The 21,471-nt window shown below is 44.3% G+C and overlaps 1 long non-coding RNA gene across 6 annotated transcripts in view; it reads left to right on the top strand.

Moving 5' to 3' along the window:
* LOC309663977 overlaps positions 1-21,471 on the top strand; it is an 83,568-nt gene that overhangs the window by 22,014 nt on the left and 40,083 nt on the right. For 4 of the 6 annotated variants that reach the window (XR_014265529.1, XR_014265530.1, XR_014265531.1 and 1 more), the window contains one exon: positions 2,405-5,525. The exons of 1 other annotated variant lie outside the window; for it this stretch is intronic. This is a non-coding gene — a long non-coding RNA (uncharacterized lncRNA). Of the gene's footprint in view, positions 1-2,404; positions 5,526-21,471 lie in introns of those variants that run through there. One more of the 6 variants, XR_014265532.1, reaches the window with a different exon arrangement.

The following is a 21,471-nucleotide window of genomic DNA, read 5'->3' as shown; positions in this document are numbered from 1 at the left end:
TATTTATGAAAGGACGAGAAAGCTATTCTTGTAGTTCCAATTTGTCAAAATCAGTAAAACTCATCTGAAAAGCAAAGTTGATCAACCAGTAAAAGGGCAACAAAAGAAGACTTTGGTAAATTGTCGTGTAAAAAACCATTTTTTTTTAAAGAACACTGCTATATCAGTTCAGGAAAAAATCTAAATGATAATCCGAAGATTAAAAAAAGGTGGAGCATGGGAGAGCATGGAAGGTAAGGCACTTTCTCAGGAATGTTTGACATCAGAAAATGATGCTTGGCGATCTTCTGGGCTGGTATTGTCTAAAGGAATTGGACTTTGGGACTGCAGGAGACCCAGAAGTTTTTGTCTTTATAGCCCGGCCTGGCTGGGACCCCTGAGGATGGCTGACCTGGCTCCTAGGCTGGTGGAATGATGCATGAGAGGTGTTTAGCACCTGGCACAGAGGAAGTACTCAAGAACTGTTCGGTATAATTGCTGTTATCTGGGGTGGAGGAGGGAGTGGGCTTTGGGGTCGTCTTGGCAGTGTGGTGGAGGAGGGAAAGAGTCATGCTTGGAAGGGAGGCAATGGTGAGGAGTGGACTGGTCCCTTATCTTCTTTCTAATTCCTCTTTAATCCAGGCTTCCAGGCCCTCGTTGGGAAAGGCATGTGTGTGTATGTGCGTGTGGTGTGTGTGTGTGTTTGTGTGTGTTGGGCACATGATGAGGAAGCCTCCAGGAAGGGGAAGAGTCAACTAATATTTATTAAGCTATATACCAGACACCATTCTGAGAGCTAAAACAAAAAACCCAAAAACACCAGTCTTGCAAGAGAGGTTAGGTAACTTGACTACACATTTGGAGGCTTATCTTTCTGACCCTAAAGCTTAAGCAGAGACATTCCCTCCATTTTCTGTGGACCATTAGAGAGATTTCCTTCATCAAGTTTCAGGAGTTCACGTCTAACCTTGCCTCAGGTGAGGTTGCAAGAGGCAGAGGTTCTCCCATTTGGGGAAAAAATCAGAGGCTCTCCAGTTTGGGATAAGAGGTTTTCTGCCAGTGACAAGGAACCACACCATCACTGGCTCCCGTTCAGCTCCGAGGACCTCTCCTCAAAGGGGCTGAGAGGGGCGTCCTGAGTGCTGGTGCGGGCTTGCCAGAAACCTTCTCCTGGGCCACGTGGGAAGCCGGGTAGCCCATGGTCCCTGCCTGGTCTGATGCAAGCCCTGGGTAGAAGGGAAGCAAGCTCCAGCCTGCAGGCCAACCCTGGCACACAGTGGGGCAGTGGGCAGACTGCCATCCTTGGCACCACAGGAACCAAATTTCTTGCCAGATGGCTTGAGTTTCAACATATTGGGAGAGCACAGGAGCCTGGGAGCATAACTTTGCTGTCGACCCTGATGCTCGGCCCAAGAAGACCCTAGAGAGTCAGACAGCACAGAAGGTGGAAGGGATGGCATGGGCACTGGGCTCCCGGGGACCCATCCACCCCCGGGGACTCGGCCGTGACAGGGGCATGTCACAAGCCACCCCAGGATGGAGGTGGGCTTACATTACCTGTTCTACCTGTGAGATCTTAGAATTTAGACTAGGAAGGTTTTTAGAAATGATCTAGTCTACAGTGATCTCCCATTCTTGTTCAGCCTGAATCAGGAAAGGAGGTGAACTATAATTAATAGATCCTGTTTAAGAAAGCAAGACATTTTATAGTGTGCTTTAGAAAGGTTTACATTCACAATGATTGTAGTTCTTAATTTATATCCAAAGTAATTATAGTTTTTAACATTTGGGCCAAGGCCAGTTATCAGTAAATTTCATTTAAGTGGAATGGAGAGTATCAGATTTTGCTAGGTAATGATAAGAGTCACGCTTAATGAATGTTTACCATATCTCAGGCCCTATTTTAAGTGCTTTACTTGCATTAACTCCTTTGATCCACGCAACAACCCTATGCAATGGTATACATATTATTCTTGTTTTACAAAGGAGGAAACTGAAGCACAGAGGGATTTAGTAACTTATCCAAGGTCACACAGTTCATAAGTGGCAAACTTGGATTTGAACTCAAGGAGTCTGGCTTCTGAGCCTATGTTCTTAAAGGACTGTTCTAAGGTGTCCCAGATAATGAGGACTTGCTTTCTTTGGATATTTTACTAAGTGATCCTTCATGTAAGGTATTCCTGGGAACCGTCACAGCAACAGTTTGGGGGTCAGCCAGAACAAATTGGGAAGACTGGAAGCTTGACATCTTAACCTCTCCTCTCCCATGCAATATTACAAATGAGAAAATGAAAGTCCAGAGACGTATTAGTGACCTATCTAAGGTTATAGCGTGAAATCTAACTGGAAGTCAGAACTTAACATCCAAGCTGGGCTTTTCCCAATATATCATTCTTTGTTCTTTTTTTTTTTTTTGGCTGCGCAGCATGCAGGGATCTTGGTTCCCTGACCAGGGATTGAACCCGAGCCCCCTGCAGTGGAAGCGTGGAGTTGTAACCACTGGACCGCCAGGGAAGTCCCTATGATTCTTTGTTCTTAAGATCTCTATGACAGATTCTTAAGAGTTCTGAATTCTGCTCCTGACCCCCATCCTTTCTCTTCTCTCTCTGTTTGTTTCACAGCCCAAATTCTTGTCAACTGGAAAGTGCTTGCACTTTCCTCTCTGGTACACATAATCCCTGGTTCTGATTCCATCACAAACACTCCCCATGCCTGTCCTGCCTGCTTTGCAGGGGCTGGGCCTGGAGGAAGAGTACAGGATCTGTTTTGTTCTTAGAGTCAGGATCGGAGCAGAGGGGCCAAGAAAGGAACTTTAAGCCATAAGGTCCAGACCACATGATTGGGGTGATGGAAACCAGGGCCCGGAGACAGCCAGAGTCATGGGGGGCCACACCCATCACACCGTCAGCTCCTCCCTGAGCTATTTTCAAATGGCCAAGAATACTGAGATGTTATTGACTAAAAAGTACTATAAGAAACAAAGACTTGGGACTTCCCTGGTGGCACAATGGTTAAGAATCCAGCTGCCAGGGCTTCCCTGGTGGCGCAGTGGTTAAGAATCTGCCTGCCAATGCAGGGGACACGGGTTCGAGCCCTGGTCTGGGAAGATCCCACATGCCGCGGAGCAACTAGGCCCGTGAGCCACAACTACTGAGCCTGCGCGTCTGGAGCCTGTGCTCCGCAACAAGAGAGGCCGCGATAGTGAGAGGCCCGCGCACCGCAATGAAGAGTGGCCCCCACTCACCACGACTAGAGAAAGCCCTCACACAGAAACGAAGACCCAACACAGCCAAAAATAAATATAAATAAATAAATAAATAAATAAATAAATAAATTAAAAAAAAAAAAAAAAAAAGAATCCAGCTGCCAGTGCAGGGGACATGGGTTCGATCCCTGGTGCAGGAGGATCCCACATGCCGCGGAGCAGCTAAGCCCGTGCGTCACAACTACTGAGCCTGCGCTCTAGAGCCCACGAGACACAAATACTGAAGCCCGAGCACCCTAGGGCATGTGTGCCGCAACTACTGAGCCTGCATGCTGCAACTACTGAAGCCCGTGTGCCTAGAGCCAGTGCTCGACAACAAGAGAAGCCACCGTAATGAGAAGCCCGCACACTGCAACAAAGAGTAGCCCCTGCTCACCGCAACTAGAGGAAGCCCACGCGCAGCAGCAAAGACCCAACAGTCAAAAATAAACAAACAAATAAATAAATAAAAATAAAAATAAAGAAGCAAATATTTGAGTGTCATGGCTAGATGCTGGAAATACTGAAAGAGCTCTGGACTAGTTATCAGGAGGCCTGGCTTCCAGGCTTGGCTCTTCCACTAACCAGTGTTGTGGTCTTGGGCAAACTGACATGCCTCTCTGGGCTTCTTGTTTCTCATGTGTTTTATGGGTTAATCAGCTGCTTGCCCATCCTCACAGGATTTCTGTGAAGCTAAAACAAGAGAACAACAGTGCTTTACAAATGACAATGCAGTGTAAAGATGCAAGGGATTACTGTTGTTGCACTGACCTAGATCCAAACAGCTCAAAGCTCCAGGTTCCCTGCCCTGGTGATAAATAACGGCATGAAAGACTTTATTCACTCTCATCTACCATATCAGGACTCACTCCCTGGAAGGGATTTGGGAAGTGGGAAAACAGAGCCTGTCCTCGGGTTGCTTCCAACCCCACGTGCTAGCTCTTTGGAGTATTGTGCCAGGAGTTGGGAGCTTAAGCTCTGGACCCCACCCTACTGTAAACAAGCTGTGTGCCCCACGAGACTCTTCATCTCTCTGTGCCTTGGCTGGCTCTAAAACTCTGATGCCACATCATCAGCTTGAATGCAGGGAGTTGGATTAGCTCTGGGATCTGGGGATGGAGGGAAGTGGAAAAATATGCCTACTAATTGCCAGGTCCTTTCCATGTCATCTGTCTCCTTTCGTTCGTTCAGCCCCTGATTGTGCCAAGCTCTGTGCCAGAGGCTGGGACCAGCTGTAATAATCAAGACAGACCTGGCTTTCTGGGGATTCTGGTGAAGCAGGAGAGACAAGCATAAAGCAAATGTTCACACAAATATAGAATGAAAACTGTGGGAAAGGATAAGAAGGGACATGACTATTGGGAGGACCATACCAGCCTATTGTGGAGTTGAACTTGACAGATAACAAGAAGATGGCTGGCTTTCTGGAGACAAAGGGAACATGCCAAGGGAATAAGTGTGAAGGCCCTTAGGTTGAAAGGAGCATGGCATGGCCAGAGATGGAGGGAGACAGCAAGTACGACCAAGGAGTTGTGAGCATGGGGCAGACCGTTACTTGCGTGGTTGCCCAGCGGCTGGCCAAGCCCTTTCTTACAGGCCATGGTCAGAAGCAGAGGTCTTGATCCAATCTGGAATATGAGCTCCACTGATCTAGGTTTTTGGAATACAATTAGAATTTCTTGTTCTCTGGACAATCTGACTGATCACAGTCAACAAATTCAATAAACATTCACTGTCCTCTGCCCTAGAAAAACAGGACAAAAACAAAGACTTTGTCCCTGCCCCTCGGGTTGCCATCCGGAGGACAGGCTGGGGAGCGGGCAGCAGGTGCGCACTTTATTAAATAACTGTAAAGCAAGAGAGACCAAGATGAGTGCCACAAAAGAGGTGCAGGGGCTAAGGTTCAACGACCAGGGCTGACAGGTACAGAAACTTGTCACGTTAATGGCCACATCTTTGAAACGCTTGTCACACCCATTGGGAGGGTTTCCAGGAAAAAGTATAATTTCAGCTGAGCCTTGGAAAATGATAGGACATTATTTTTAATATTTTTGTTCAAATTTTAAAATAATATAGGCTCCTTAAAGAAAATTTGGGAAATGCAAAAATGAGTGAAAAATAATTATAACCATGCTTAATCCGGAGAAACCACCATAAACATTTTAGTGACTAACCGTCAAGGCTTCTTACCTACGTTTAACAACGTTGAAATCGTCGTGTAGATATAATTTGACAGCAGTCTCTTTTTTTCACTTCATGTGTTGTCTTTTCCCATGTCATTAAATATTCTTCAAAAACATGATATGGAATGGCTGTTCAGTATTTGAGTCTTTGGATTTGTGTAACCACTTCACTATCATAGGATATTTTGGTAGTTTCCAAATTTGTTGCTACTATGAATAATGCTTGAGTGAGCATCCTCGTATGTGAAACCTGTGACAGCACCTGGTTATTCCCTTAGGCAGATCCTGAGGAATAGAATTCCTGGAGAAAAAGGGTGTGAACATTGCTCTGGCTTTGGATTGCTACGGACCATCACACTCCCACCAGTAACACAGGCGCTCTCCGATCTCACTGCACACTTGCCAACAGTATTTTCTGATTTAAATCCTCATTTTGATGGGGGGGAGGGGAGCAGTGCTCTCTTGTTGCTTAAGATGAGCCTGACCCTAGCCAGCAGAAGCGGGGGTGGCCTGGGGAGGTGGGGAAAGACACAGAAAGAACAGTTTGAGGAAAGTCCTGGCAGGGCTCTTCTCCAAGCAGCTCTTTGGAAGTGTCTGGAATGTTTCAGAGAATCCTACAAAGGCTGCTTCATTGTAACTCCTCCTCTGCTGTCTGGGGCCCCTGAAATCAGGATACTTTCACCCAGAGGGCGGGCGACCGCCTGAGACACCGTTTGCCCCAGGATGTACCCGGGAGGCAGCAACCCTTCTCCGCTTCGTCCACGCTGCTGCCCTACAGGACAGATTCCCCCCTCCACCAAATTTCTCCAGTGAGACAGGGAGTCTACTTTCAACCTCCGTGAAAAGTAAAATATGGTCAGGTGGGATTTGGGAGTTAAAAATTCTTGGGAAATGCCTTCAAAAACAGGAATTTATATACTCCTGGAGGAGCATAAATTGGTTCAACCCTTATGGAGAGCAACTTGGTAATCAAATTGTAAAGTATGAATACTCTTGAACTCAGTAATTTTAGTGTTAAGAATGTATCTGAGGAAATAAACAGATAAGAATGCAAAATCCTATGCACAGGGATGTGTACAGAAGGAAGTACTGTTGGTATTCATGAAAACAGTATGAAAATCATCTAAGTGGGTATCTTCTCCATGCCTGAGAAACAGAGACATCTGCGTGAGAAATTTCGTGGAAGTCTGAGGTGAGGAGGGGGCTGATACTAGCTAAGAAAAAAGCTGGAGACGGTCTGGCAGGATCTCCCGATCAACGGCCAAGAGGAGCCCTTCCTCTCAGCATGGCACCTTAACGCGGCAGTCACACAATGCGGGAAGGGCACCAGGCCGGCTCACTTCAGTGTGTCCACAAACAGGGAAAATAAGTCATTCTGCCAGGAAAGTGAGAGCTCTTTGCAGCAGTGCCTCCTGGCGCCCCTCAAGCTGCTAACATGGCCAATAGGACAGCAGTTAGTTCATCTTGGCCTGAGACATTCCAATACAGAGTGGAATATCCCCTTATTAGACAAGTGTCATGACCCCAACCCCAACCATCGTCATGTGTCTTTCATGTGATTCAAAAAGATCCTGATCAGGGGTCCAATTAGACTAAATGTCTTTCTTGGAAAGAGACATATTGCAAGGAATAGAGGAAAAAAAAAAGTGTTTAATTCCAAATGACAACAAGCTTTGAGAGGACATCACTAATCCATTATAAAAAGCATGCAGTGAGTGACCACCGTGTGCTACGGTGAACAAAGCAGGCCAAGTCCCTGCCCTCATGGAGCTAATTTCTAGGGTGGGCACTAGATAACAAACAAGGAAGCAAATCATACGTGGTGGGTATGGATTGAGTCGAGTGCTGTGGAGTGGATGAACAGAGGAGGGGACTGTGAGCTGAGACCCAGTGATTGAGAGTGAGCAGCCCTGAAGGGAAGGGTGCTCCAGGCAGAGTGCATGAGTCCTGGGACACAACAGGGGCCGCTGTGGCTTCCATGCAGGGCAGGGAGACTGGTGTGGGCTGCAGGGGGAGGGGGGGCCATGCAGAGTCTGGTTCAATCTAAGAGCAATTGGGAACTATTGAAGAGTTTTAAATAGCAGAACAGATGCAGTTTTGTTGCTGCCACTTTCCAGTCGGGCCCCAACAAGGGTCCTCCTACCTAGTGTCATTCGAGCCAATAGAAAGAGACAATGTTCAGTTCAGAAGAAAAGTTTTTTGTTTTTTTTTTAATTAATTAATTAATTTTTGGCTGCGTTGGGTCCTCGTTGCTGTGCGTGGGCTTTCTTTAGTTGCGGTGGCTTCTCTTGTTGCAGAGCACGGGCTCTAGGCGCGTGGGCTTCAGTAGTTGTGGCTCGCGGGATCTAGAGTGCAGGCTCAGTAGTTCTGGTGCACGGGCTTAGTTGCTCCGCGGCATGCGGGATCTTCCAGGACCAGGGCTCGAACCGGTGTCCCCTGCACTGGCGGGCGGATTCTTAACCACTGCGTCACCAGGGAAGCCCACAAAGTTTTATTCTTTGATCAAACAATGGAGAGGTGCGAGCCTGCGCTCTGAAGTACACGCTTCTCCGACAGGCCATCTGGGGGGTTTTATCCGGGTCGCGTCAGTCAGTCAGAGGAGTTCTCGCGGGGCGAGAGCAGCTGTGCTTCTGTAGTGCCCGGGCGCAGTGTCTCTGCACACGACCCGCCGCCGCCACCGCCGCCATCTTTTTTAAATTTAAATTTTATTTTTGGATGTGTTGGGTCTTCGTTGCTGCCCGCGGGCTTTCTTTAGTTGCAGAGAGCGGAGGCTACTCTTCACTGAGGTGCGCAGGCTTCTCATGTGGAGCACAGGCTCCAGGTGTGAGGGCTTCAGTAGTTGCTGCTCGTGGGCTCTAGAGCGCAGGCTCAGTAGTTCTGGCACCCGGGCTGAGTTGCTCCGCGGCATGTGGGATATTTCCAGACCAGGGCTCGAACCCATGTGCCCTGCATTGGCAGGCGGATTCTTAACTAGTGCGTCATTCTTAACTACTGAAGCCCCGTCATCTTGAATTGAGTGTGGAGCGCAGCTTCCGCCCACGGCCCGGAGCTGAGGTGTCGGCGGCGCAGCCTTCCACACTAGGAGCTGTGGTCTGAAGTGCGGGGCACGAGGCCTTTGCCAGCGGCCCCTCTGAGCAAGTCAAGCTAGACTAAGCACAGAGGAAAAAAAGAAAAGGTCAGACTTTATTTTATTATCCAAATTCTATTTTTATGTTAAATAAAAATATCTCTGGCTTTACCAGAGATAATTTATGTTTTTTTTGCTATTGTTGCTTTTTGGGTTTTGTTGTTTGTATTTTTAGTTTACTGGGTATTTAAAAAAAATTAAGATATAATTGATATACCATAAAAATTCACCCTCTAAAAGTATACAAGTCGGTCGTTTTTATTATATCATGAGGTTGTGCAGCCATCCCCATTGTCTATTTCCAGCATATTTTCATCACCCTAAAAAGAAGCCCCATATCCATTCACATGACTCCCCATTTCCCACTCCTGTCAGCCCTTAGCAACTACTAACCTACTTTTTGTCCCTATGAATTTACCTATCTGAATATTTCATAGAAATAGAATGATACACTATGTGGTCTTTCTGATTGGCTTCTTCCACTTACCATGTTTTCAGGTTCATCCATTTTGTAGCTTGTATCAGTACTTCATTACTTTTTATGGCCAAATAATATTGCCGTGTGTGGATATACCACATTTCTCCTTTCCTCACTGGATGGACATTTGGGTCGTTTCCACACTTGGGCAATTATGAAGAATGCTGCTATGAGCATTCATGTACAAGTCTTTGAATGAACATATGGTTTCTTGAGTAAATGTTCCCTGGATTGCTGCAAGCCTTTGGTTAATTTCCAGAGTTCAGAAAAAGTTGATTCTGACAATTTTTGCCAGTGTTTTCATTGCTCGTACAGAGAGGATTTTTGGAAATCCTTACCCTGCCATTTTGCCAATGTAACTCTGGATCACTTCATTTTAAACCCTTTATTAGTATTTGATGAATCAAAATGAATTGAATTTCAAAGGTAAGTGACCCTTAGGTTTGTTTTCTAGATCATTGCTGTGGTCAGCAACATCACCTGCCTCTGTTTTTTAATTTTATTTTTTCCAATGGGCCAAATATTGAATGAAATAAAGAGGCAACTAAGCAAGTTAGACCTTTAATCAGCTCTGGATAGGGCTTCAGGGCTGGGAACAGCACGATTGTGTTTCTTGGAGAGATGGCTGGGTTCCCACAGTGCAAGCTGCTGGGATGGGGGATGAGCGCCCTTGGCCGGTAGGAGGAGGCTGGCTTGTGTCCCTGACTGGCTGTGGGACCGTCTTCCAAGCTTCGAATTCCCAGCTTTATGATTTATCATGATCAGCGGTCCCCAGAAGCCACCAGGGTGCTCCACCCTGGGAAAGCCGTGTGTTGCCAAGTTATAGGGACACTTGCTTGCACATGGGGACACTTTTGCACATCAGAACTTCTATAGAATTTCCTGTTCAGATAGATTGGGGCTGTTGTCCGGCAGCAGAAAGATGTATAAGTTGACCTCTCAGAGTCTGTTGCTCCTGGGGGTGGGGTATGATCACCTGGGTATGATCACTTCTCCTGGTTGTCAGGAAAGCAGATTATTCATGCCCATGTGGAAGATGGAGGAGCTGAGGCCAGAGCAGGGCCAGGACCATCTCAGCTGCCCCTCACCTGCTTCTAAGTCCTCCAAAAGGCTTGGCTGGAGCCCTTTGTGTTCCAGTTTCCAACTGGTTTGTCTTGTAGATGGCCCCATAGCAGGGTGGAGTTTATCCAGGATCAATATCAAGTCTTACTCTTGGAGCTAAAAATCCAATTGCAGAATTCTGGCTCAACAGAGGTAAGTGAGAGAAGGGCTCAGGTGATGGAATTGATGGAGATGAGTGGGAAGTATGAGGGGCCACCCGCAAGGGCCAAGAGGCTCTCAGGATGCTCTAATGAAATAATGTCTAGAAGGAAGGATGTTAAATTTCTACACACTCTGGGCTGCACCAGACATTCCTGGGGTTTTGTGTCCTGGAGTATGTCTGGGGTGGGGAGGGCAGCCTGGAAACTGTATTGTGTTAGAACAAGTGAAGGATTAGGAGCTCTCTAGCTGAAGAAGGACAGATTCAAGGGACATTGCCTACAAATCTCGAATGGGCTGTCCTGGGGCAGAGAAAGCCTGTCTGTGAGGCCCCCGAGGGATGAGTTGGGCCCAGTGGGGGGGAGCTGCAGGGAGGTAGCCTTCAGCTCAGCATTGGAAAGACCTCTATAACAGGCTGAGTGTCCATACAGGCAAGCATGGGCCCATGTCTATAGGTAATGATCCCCCAGACAGCCGCAAGGGGCCAGATCAGGAAAATTCTAATGTGTTTTGTACAACATCTGAAATAATGTTATCTTAAAAACGTGTTGAAGCTGGCCAGGTCATCATGTCTTTGGATCTAGCCGTCCTACATTCCAGGTCTCTGAAGGGATGGCCCTGCCCGCCCCATCTAGTATAAACCAGAAACCAGGCATTCTACTAGACTCCTCCCCTTCTCCCACTCATGTCAATCAATTAATCACCAGGTCCTGACCAAGACAACCTCAGGATATGTCTTGCATCTGGCCCCCTTTCTCCATCCCACTGCTGTTGTCTTAACTCAGATTTTCATTGTTTCTTGTCTTGGCCTTTGTTACAGATTCATGTCTGTTCAGCAGCAGTCTTAACTGATCGTCCTTAAATGCAGACTGATCATTTTAGCACCTTGTTTGAAATATTTGCCATCTCTCCATACTCTTAGGATAAAACATAAACACCATAACATGATATTCAACCCACCTCTCTGGGCTCACTGTTCTCTCAGGTGCTTCATTCTTCAGCCACATGTCACAGCCACCTGAGCTTTGTTTATGCTGGTCTTTTTGTCTAAAGTTCTCTTTCCTGGCTTGTTTTTTTTTGTTGTTGTTTGTTTGTTTGTTTTTGAGGTTTACAGAAAAAGTGATCAGAAAGTCTAGAGTTGCCACACACAGCACCCCCTCCAGTTTCCCCTATTATTTACATCTTGTGTTAATGTAATATGTTTCCTACAACTGATGAACCAATGTTGATACATTATTATTAAGTCCATAGTTTACATTAGGGTTCACTCTTTGCGTTGTACATTTTGACAAATGCATGATGACATGTATCCACTATTACTGTATCATACAGAAGGATTTCACTGCCCTAAAAAGCCCCTGCACGCCACCTATGTATCCTTCCCTTTAATACCTCACAACCATGTTTCCTGGCTTTTTATGTGTCAAAATCTATCCATATTTTAGGGTCTTATGTAGATATTACCTCCTCCAGGAAACCTTCACTAATTCTTTCAACTGAAAATATTTACTCTCTTCTCTTAATAATCAATAGCATATATGGCACATCTTTTCTGTCCTGGATACTATACCAATCCTCTCTCTCTTTTCCACATACCAGCTCTGCTGGGTAGATTTTAACTTCCAGTTGAAGAAACGAGGCTCATTTATTCAAATGACTCGCCTAAGCCCACACAACTAGCAAGCATGAAGACTGAGATGTGAACCCAGGTCTGTTTGCATCCAAACCTGCCAAGAGCCCTTTTAAGTCCTTGACCCCATTCACTGTCTGCTTTCCCCCCTGGACTGAGAACTTGAGATCAGGGGCCATTTCCAATTCACCTCTGGGTCCTTAGAACCCAGCACAAAACCTAAAACAGATCAGGGGTTTAAGGTAAATGTGAACAGATTGAAAAATATTTTGTTCATGGGAATTCTGATAAACTACTAGATAGAAGTGCTGAAGGAAAAAATCCGGAGTCTTTGGTATGTCTGCAGGAAAAGTTGTTTGCCCCGTATATTCCATTAGACCCTCTGGGCCAAGCCTCTCGAGAGAACGTTGTCAATTCTAGTGACTATGACCTGGAGTGTGTGTGCGTGAGCCTGCTAGTGCGGGAGATCCTCTCCCTCACAACTAGGATGCTCTTAAGAGGGAAATGGGCTCCTTTCATCTTAGCCTGGAGAGGGCTGGAGAGGCCCAGCCTTCCCTCCGGGCTCTGCTAGAGATGGGCCAGACGCCAAGTGTGCTCATGTGTGTGCACTTGAACTCCAGCACCTTCTCTTCTTCGGAGATCACACCACCAGGCGCAGGCGCATAGTTCTCCTCTCCTCTAATGCAATTTATATGTCTGAACATGAACAGAGGATTTGTGAGCCTTCAAGGCTGGGGCTTTGGAAATTACCTCAGCAGGCCAGGGTTGCTGGATAGAGACCTAGGGTTTTAGGAGACTTTGGGGGAATTATTTTCAAAGGTGCTGAGGCTCCTCCTGGTGGGAGGAAGAGCCATCCCCATCCCACATCCTCCCCCAGGCCCTTCTTAGGGTCCCCTTTAAAACAAACCCAATAAGACCTTCTGGTTTAACAGTGAACACAAGGGAGCTACACAGTGTGGCAGAACAAAGGCTCATTAAACAGGTCAGCTGAATTGGAGGTGAGGGGGAAACAGGAGCAGGTCGAACTTGGGCTCCCATCCTGAATTGGGCACTCACTGGCTGGAAGCGTCAGTCAAGTTTTAAATCTTAGCTTCAGCTCCTACCTGATGAAGTTGAGAGGGATAAATAATGTACACCAGGAGGTAGTGTCTCATATTGAAAAAGACACAGGCTTTTGTATCCAAAAGATCTTTGTGGTCTCAGGCAAGCTATTCAACCTCTCTGAGCCTCTTTTCTGTCATATGTAAATTTGGAAATAATAACGGCTACCCTGCAGGATTGTTTTGAGGAACTAAATGAGATAGTATGTAGGAAGTGCCCAAGGTAGCGCTGGTACCCAGTAAGGGCTCAATGAGCATCAGCTGCTTTCTTTCTCCTTAGCATGTCTGTCACTCTCTCCTGCTCATTGCAGGGCCTCAGCTACCACCTCTGTCTTAATGGCTCCTCACTCACATCCCATTCCAACCCCCATCATCTCTCTTGACTGACATTCCTGAGTCTGCTGATTTTCTCCCCACTTGCAGAGATCTTATTGCCTTCCATGCCTGCCTAGAAAAGGCTCTTTCTGAACCGTTTTGACCATGTCTTTTTCCTGCTTAAAAAGCCTCTTACAACTCCCCTTTGCCTACACAATAAAACCTCCCTACCGCCTTCCACCTTTCCAGTCCTACTTTCTCTTCCTTTAAGCAGATGTCATGCTGCTGTATCAGGTCCGATGACTGTGGCTCTTAGTTTTAAGCATTTCTTGTCCATATTTCTTGGATATCATTATTGATCTTTCTCCCTCCCAAGATGAGGATGGTTTTTGAAGTGAATTTTGAAAATGATGGTTTCTTGATCTGGGTTAAGAAAGAATTCTATGGAAAAACAAAATAGCAATTTTTTTCTTTATGCTACAGAAGCCACCTGAGTTTTGCCATGGATTTATTCACTGTTTTCCTAAGAGCCATCCATAGCTGTAGAATGATCAGAACATTCTATTTCTTTGTAATTTCCCTGTGCTGGGTTGCAGGCCTGGAAAATGATAGATGCCTGAAATTGATCAGGGTAATCGATGCTACGTGAAGTATTTACACATGATGGATGTATCATCTGCCAAATGTAAGTCTTGACAATGGCTTGCTTGTTTATAAAACCCCTGAGACATTTGTATTAGTGACTAATGTTTGCACATGGGGCTGTTTGCAGTGTTTTAGAAATGACAATTTATTCAACATGTCCACCTTTCTCCTTTACTTCTCCATTTATCACAAGCCTTGTTGCTCTTTCCTACATAACAAAATCAGGGTTTTCTTCAACCTTCTTTCTCCTTGACCTCTCTGATATATGGGGGTGGTTTTATTTTGCATTTCCAACTGGCCTTCCATCTCCCCTCTCCCTCTAATTCAAAACTTACATGTTCCTGGTGTCATCTCCTGAGGCTCTGACTACTCATTACCCATTACTGCACCTATAATATAAACTCCAACACCCCTTATGTGGCATTTAGAAATCCTCCCCAATCTGGCCTTCACTGATCTTTCCAGCTGTATGTCTTACTGTCTTACTGATATTCTTGTAAGTGACAGAAACCCAGCCTGACTAGCTTATACCCACGAAGGTATTTATTGAAAGATAATGAGCCCAGCTCTGGGACTCTCAAGGACTGGAACCAGGGTCTCCAAGACTGTCAGTAACTACCATCACACCATTTCTGCTTTCCTCTCATTTGTGCTTGTCTTGTGTGTCATTCTCTCTGTCTACCTGGCAAGCAATAAGGCAGAACTCCTCAATGGGGAAAGTGTACCTCTTCCCAGCTGCCCTGGGGGAGGGACTCTGAGTTGCCTGGTTGAGCCTCCTGCATCCCTGGACCAATCTCACTATCTGGGGCATGGGGAGTGATAACTGGCCCAGCCAGCATTGCTGGCCCAACTCTGTGGCCAGGAGGGCAGGGTGGGCTCCTAGAAGAAGGGAGTAGAAGAGTGTGCTGGGCACACAGAACTGTGTGGCTGCCATCCCTACTTCCCGGACTAGCTACAGTGTGTGTTTCATTAAGTAATGAGCACTAGTGCTCTGTGCTCTGCGCGAGGTTCCCAGCCCCTCCTTCACCTGAGCTCACAATCTGGTGGAGGAAACAAATACTCAACAGATCATTACAATGCAGGGTGCAGAGTGCAGCAATAGAGACAGACACAGAATGCTGTCAGAGCACAGGCGGGAGGCCTTGAACTCGACCTGTTTCAGTCAAGGAGAATTCTTTTGGAAGAGTGACAGGAACCTGAGTCTTATAGAATAGCAGGAGGGAGTGAGGTGATGAGGGAGGGAAGGGCATTCCAGGTGAACAACAGCATGAAGGCCTGAAACGGCAGCCAGTGCCCAGAAGTATAAGTGGTTCAGGAAGGCCAGGGCCTCGAAGGGGAGGTGTGGTGGGGGGCAGGAAAGGTGGGCAGGGCTCAGAAATGCCTCACCCTTGGCCTTGGCTCCCCACTCCCTCCCAAGTGAAATCCAGCTCGCCTTCAAGACCAGACTCTAAAGCTGTCCAGTCTTTTTGAATCCCGTGGTGGTGAATCACAGCTTCCTCAGGGATTCTGCAGGGTCTCAGGCGCCTCTCTGCTAGACTTCTGTTCTGCCTTCTTTCAGTTATTTATTTACATATCTGAGGTCCTTTACTACATCAAAAGACTCTTGAATGCAGAAACCATGCCCTAAACGTCCTTCTCTCTCACACGGCACGGCTTAGCACAAGGCCTTTTTCATTATCCAAAAAATAATTCTTGAATTGTGATCACTCGGCTAATTGGGCATTTTTCCCCCCTTGGGAGCAACTAGCAAAATGCTATGGATTTCATGTGAGTAGAAAGAAGTTTTTAAATTATCTATCAACATTTTCTCAAAATAGCCAGTGTTTTTTCTTTTGCCAAAAAAAAGAGCTTTATGGATTTTAGTGATTATAAAGTTGATATACATGCATATAGAAACTGTAGGTGATACATAAAAGCATTAGAATAAATTTAAAACTACACAAGATACCATCTCCCAGAGGCAACCACTGTTGACATTTCAGATAACAACCTTGCAGACATTTCTCTATAAATCCAGCTGTAATTAATATACCACTTTGTCAGAAGGTAGTACAAAATGCAACATAAGCTAGCCTTCAGGGTAATAAATTCAAAAGAATTTAACAGTTGAATAAAATCTGTTTTTTTCTCGATAATTTAAATGAGTTCTTGATGTTCTCAGGGATTAAGCAACCACTCAGTATTTGCTTTGGAAAATTTTACCTGCTGTTTCTCATTGAGATATAATTTATATACCATAACATTCACCCTTTTAAAGTGTATAATTCAGTGGTTTTTAGTATGATCACAGATTGTACAATTATCAGCATTATCTAATTCTAGAACATTTTCATCACCCCCCAAAAAATCATGTACCCATTAGGCAGTCACTCTCCATTCATCTCTCCCTTTAGCCCCGGCAACCACTAGTCTTTCTGTCTCTATGGATTTGCCTATTTTGGACATTTCATGTCCAAATGGCATCATATAATGTGGTGCATTTGGTGTCTAGCTTCTTTCACTTAGCATTATGAGTTCAAGGTTCGTTGTATTGTAGCATGTGTCAGTAATTCAGTCCTTTTTATGGCTGAATAATATCGCGTTGTATGGATATACCATATTTTGTTTATCCATTCAGCAGTTGATGGACATTTGGGTTGTTTCTACTTTTTGGCTATTATGAATAATATTACTGTGAACATTCATGTAAAAGTTTTTATCTGAACATATGTTTTCACTTCTCTTGGTCGTATATCTAGGAGTGGACTATATGGGACATATGGTAATTCTCTGCAAAACGTTTTAAGGAACTGCCTAACTATTTTCCAAAGCAGCTGTACCCTTTTATATTCCCACTAGCAATGCATAAGTGTTCCGATTTCTCCACATCCTCGACAACACTTGTTATTGTCTGTCTTTTCTATTATGACCATCCTAGTGGGTATGAAGTAGTATTTCGCTGCGGGGTTTTTTTTTTTTTTATAAATTTATTTATCTGTTTTTATTTTTGGCTGTGTTGGGTCTTCGTTGCTGTGCGCGGGCTTTCTCTAGTTGTGGCGAGTGGGGGCTACTCTTCGTGGCAGTGCGTGGACTTCTCATTGTCGTGGCTTCTCTTGTTGCAGAGCATGGGCTGTAGGTGCGCAGGCTCAGTAGTTGTGGTGCACGGGCTTAGTTGCTCCGCGGCATGTGGGATCTTCCTGGGCCAGGGATCGAACCCGTGTCCCCTGCGTTGGCAGGCGGATTCTTAACCACTGTGCCACCAGGGAAGCCCTCGCTGTGGTTTTGATTTGCATTTCCCTAATGACTAATAATGTTCATGTGTTTATTGGCAATTTATATATCTTCTTTAGAGAAAAGTTTATTTCTTCAAGTCCTTTGTCCACTTTTTTGGGGGGATATTTGTCTTTTTATTGCTGAGTTTTAAAAGTTCTTTAAATATTTGGGATACTAGACCCTTATCAGATATAAGGGTTTGCAAATATTTTTTCAGATTTGCAAATATTTTTTCCCATTCTGTGGCTTATCTCTTTAGTTTCTTGATAGTGCCCTTTGAAGAGCAAACATTTTTAAGTTTGATGAAGTTCAATTTATTATTTTTCTTTTGTTGCTTGTGCTTTAGGTGTCATTCTAAGAAATCATTATTTAATACAAGGTCATGAAGATTTACACCCATGTTTTCCTGTAATTGTTTTATAGTTTTAGCCTTTACATTTAGGTGTTTAGCCCATTTTGAGTTAATTTTTGTATGTGGTATGAGAGAGGGATCCAACTTCATTCTTTTACATATGGATATCTACTTGTTCCAGGACCATTTGTTGAAAAAACTATTTTTTCCCCATTGAACTGTCTTGGGGAAAATCAATTGCTTATGGATATATGGGTTTATTTCTGGACTCTCAGTTCTATTCCATTGATCTATAAGTCTGTCCTTACACCAGATCCAAATAGTCTTGATTACTGTAGCTTTGTAGTAAGTTTTAAAATCAGGAAGTGTAAGCCCTCCAACATTTTTCTTATTTTTCAAGATTGTTTTGCATTTTCTGGATCTCTTACATTTCCCTATGAATTTTATGATTAGATTGTCAGTCTCTTAAAAATAAACAAACAAACAACCCAGCTGAGATTTTTAAAATAAATTTATTTATTTTATTTATTTATTTTTTGGCTGTGTTGGGTCTTTGTTGCTGTGCACGGGCTTTCTCTAGTTGCGTTGAGCGGGGGCTGCTCTTTGTTCCGGTGTGCGGGCTTCTCACTGCCGTGGCTTCTCGTTGCGGAGCACAGGCTCTAGGCCCGTGGGCTTCAGTAGTTGTGGCTCGCGGGCTCTAGAGCGCAGGCTCAGTATCTGTGGCGCACAGGCTTAGTTGCTTCGCAGCATGTGGGATCTTTCCGGACCAAGGATCGAACCCATGTCCCCTGCATTGGAAGGAGGATTCTTAACCACTGCGCCACCAGGGAAGCTCCCTAGCTGAGATTTTGATAGGGATTGAGTTGAATAAGTAGATCAGTTTGAGAAGTATTTTCATCTTAACAATATTAAGTTCATGAACCTGAGATGTCTTTGTATTTTTTTAGTTCTTCTTAATTTCTTTCAATGATGTTTTGGAATTTCAGTATATGAGTCTTATACTTCTTTTCTTAAATTTATTACTAAATGGTTTATTCTTTTGATGCTACTGCACATGCAATTGTTTTCTTAATTTCATTTTTGGATTCTTCATTGCTAGTATACAGAAATACTACTGTATTTTGTATATTGATCTTGTATCCTGCAACCTTGCTGAATAGTCTAATTATGTGTGTGTGTGTGTGTATATGTATTCCATAAGATTTTCTGTATACAAGATTATGCCATCTGCAAATAGAGCTAGTTTTACTTCTTTCTTTCTAATCTGGATGTCTTTTATTTCTTTTTCTTGCCTAATTGCCCTGGCTAAAAACTCCAGTACAATGCTGTGAAGTAGTAAGAGAAGATCCTGATCTTGGGAGAAAGCTTTCATGGTTTCACCATGAAGATTTTCACCATTAAGTGTAAGGTTAACTGTGGAGTTTTCATAGGTTAAGGAAGTTCTCTTCTAGTCCTAGTTTCTTGAGTGCTTTTTTCATGAAAGGACGTTGGAGTCTGTCAAATGCTTTCTCTGTGTCTACTGAGATGATTATTACCCCTTTATTCTGTTAGGATGGTATATCTCATTGGTTGATTTTCATATATTGAACCAACCCTGCATTCCTGGGAAAAAAGTCCCATTTGGTCCTTGTGTATAATACCTTTTTATATTTTGCCTGATTCAGTTTGCTAGTGTTTTGTTGAGGATTTTTGCGTCTGTATTCATAAGAGATATTGGTCTCTAGGTGTTTTGTTTTTTTTTTCTTATAATGTTTTTGTCTGGATATAGAAGTCTTCATTGACAGTTTTTTTCTTTCAGCACTTTGACTATGTCATCCCACTGGCTATTGATGTCCATGGCTTCTTATGAAAAATTAGCTATTAACCTCATTGGGGCTCATTTGTACATGAGTTGCTTCTCTCTTGCTGCTTTTAAGATTCCCCATTATTCTTTGGCTTCTGATATTTTGGTTATGATGTATTTATGTCTGGATCTCTTTGTGTTTATTGTATTTCAAATTTGTTGAGGTTTTTGGATGGGTAGATCCATGTTTTTCATCAAATTTGGGAAGTTTTTGATTCTGTTTCTTCAAATGTTCTTTCTGCCTTTTCTTTCTTCTCTCCTTTTGGGACTTCCAGTATGTGAATACTGGAATGCTTGTAGTGTCCCATGGGTCTCTGAGGGTCTGTTTATTTTAATTCACTCTTTGCAAATTTCTCTTCCTCAATTGGATAATCTCAATTGACCTAACTGCAAGTTTGCTGATTCATACTTCTGCCTGCTCAATTCTGCTACTGAGCTTCTGTAGTGAATTTTTCACTTTGGTTATAGTACTTTTCAACCTCAGAATTTCTATTTGGTTTGTCTTTATAATTTTTACCTCTTTATTGTTATTCTCTATTTGCTGAGACATTATTCTCATACTTTTCTTTAGTTCTTTTTTTTTCTTTCTGGCTGCGTTGGGTCTTTGTTGCTGCTTGCAGCTTTCTCTAGTTGTGGCGAGCGGGGGCTACTCTTTATTGTGGTACGCGGGCTTCTCATTGCAGTGGCTTCTCTTGTTGTGGAGCATGGGCTCCAGGCATGTGGGCTTCAGTAGTTGTGGCACACGGACTCAGTAGTTGTGGCTCACGGGCTCTAGAGCTTGGGCTCAGTAGTATGGCACATGGGCTTAGTTGCTCCGCAGCATGTGGGATCTTCCCAGACCAGGGATTGAACCTGTGTCCCCTGCATTGGCAGGCGGATTCTTAACCACTGCGCCACCAGGGAAGTCCCTCTTTAGTTCTTTAGACATGGTTTCTTTGAGTTCTTTGAACATAATTAAAAGAGCTAATTTAAAATATCTGGATTTCCTCAGGTACAGTTTCTATTGATTGCTTTTTCTTCCCATGTATGACACATTCTTTTTCTTTGCATGTCTTATATTTTTTTGTTGCTATTGAACACTGAACATATCTAATAATACAAAAGGCAACTCTGGAACTCAGATTTTCTCCCCATCCCCAGAGTTTGTTTTTGCTATTCCCTGGAGTGTGTCAGGGCATGTTTCCTGATATGCCTTCACAGATCTGATTGTTTTAGCCCTGCCCCAACTAGAGCTCTCATCTGCACTCTGACTTTCCCTTCTGAGTCTTCTAGGCAACCTGGGCACCTGCAAACACTGGGATTTCTTGTTACCCAAGGTTCTTTTGTGTTCACTGTGATCAGCACATTTTCACACAAGACACTTTGGACTAACTTCAAGAATTGTCTTGACATTTGGCTTGAAACTTCCCCCAACTTTGGCTTCTGTGACAAAGACTCTATTTATTCTCCCTCTACCTCTTTATGCTCCTCTCTGACTCCTTACTGGGCTCATTGTCTTGCTTGGGGTTTGCCATACTCTCACTTTTCTCTCTCTCCTCTCTACTTCCAAGTTTATCTATTCTTATTTCTTCAACTCTCTCCTCTCTGTAGCTCCTTGGTGATGGAACTGGAGTACAGTAATAACAAGAGCAGGCTTTGGAGTTAGCCAGACCTGGGTTTGATATCCGGCTTGGACATTTACAAGCTGGGAACCTTGGACAAATTTATTTACAGCTCCATTCCTCAGTTTCTCATCTATCCAATAAGGGTAATAATTGTGCTATCTCAAGGAGTTTTGTGAGGCTGAAAACTCTATCACGTGCCCATGATAGAGTAAGTGCTCAAAAAGTTAGCATTGGGGTTCTACCATCACTTAGAACTCAGCCTATCCCAACCAAGCTCATAATTTCACTCCAAACAAGCCCTTCTGTCTTCTGCCCTCTCCAGCACCCCAGTCTCCTCACTTTGGGGGTCACCTCTAGCCTGGTCTTTTTCCCTAATGATGATGACATCCCATATGGATCCAACATCACCAGAGCTTTTGGATGCCTGGGTTCTTGTTTTCTTTCTTCTTGGAGCATCAT

This window comes from Balaenoptera physalus (assembly GCF_965194825.1).
Source record: "Balaenoptera physalus genome assembly, chromosome: 7".
NCBI classification, from domain to species: Eukaryota; Metazoa; Chordata; class Mammalia; order Artiodactyla; family Balaenopteridae; genus Balaenoptera; species Balaenoptera physalus.
Note: the sequence above shows the minus strand (reverse complement) of the source record. Positions and strands in the feature narration are given on the sequence as shown.